Source organism: Poecilia reticulata, linkage group LG23, assembly GCF_000633615.1.
Source record: "Poecilia reticulata strain Guanapo linkage group LG23, Guppy_female_1.0+MT, whole genome shotgun sequence".
In the NCBI taxonomy this organism is placed as follows: domain Eukaryota; kingdom Metazoa; phylum Chordata; class Actinopteri; order Cyprinodontiformes; family Poeciliidae; genus Poecilia; species Poecilia reticulata.
In genome coordinates this window covers 14,944,276-14,945,217 of record NC_024353.1, presented here as the reverse complement: position 1 = coordinate 14,945,217, position 942 = coordinate 14,944,276, and positions in this window count along the sequence as shown.

Here is a 942-nt window from a genome sequence, read left to right as displayed (position 1 = left end):
TATATATATATATATATATATATATATATAAATAAACTATAGAAATGCCTCTGTTCGTACAGTTTATGGGATGTTTTGGAAGATTACACTTGTCATTTATTTACATTTTTATTTATTTATTTATTTAGTTATGTACTGTACGCTCAAATAAATGAGGCAACAGTTCAGCACCACCGATTTAGATGTGAGCCAGATTGTTTCTTTAAAAAATAACTAAATACTATTGCTGTGCGTACAATGAATTACATTTAATAGTATTTTTGCATTTTTATGTTTGGGTTTAAGCTCAAAAGCTAAATGTGTCTCATTGGTTCCTCAACTGTTTGATGCGTTATTGGCCTCAGTGCAGCAGATCTTTACCAGAGTTTTTTTTTTTTTTTTTTTTTTAGTTGAAGCGCAGTCTTTGTTTCTTCAGAAATAATTTTGAGAGTCAGAAGAATTCATGATCAAAAGCATTCAGGGTTTCTTTTTCAACATGCTCTACAGCAGGGGTCCCCAAACTTTTTCCTGTGAGGGCCACATAACTTTTTCCTTCTCTGGTGGGGGGCCGGAGTCAGTTTGTAACAGAAAAAGTGAAACAGAAAAAGACGATTGCAGGAGTGCCTAAATGTAAAAAATATACCGTATTCCAGAAAGCACAATCAAATAACCTTCTCTGGGTTCTTCACAGAAAAAAATCCAGGAAGGATTATATTTTCCGAGCTATGAGCCGCACCGGACTATAAGCCACAACCTCAAAGCTTTTTTTTGTTTTTTAAACCGGTAAACATACACATATAAGCCTCAGATATCTCTGCCACTCCAGGTTTTCCACAACAATGCAGCAGCAGCAGCAGAGGGGGGCGGACACCCAAAATCTGAGTCATAACAGGTCAATTCAATATCACATTTATTATGGTTGAAAAAGAAAAAGTTGCCAAGTTTAGATTTAACAGAACTGAT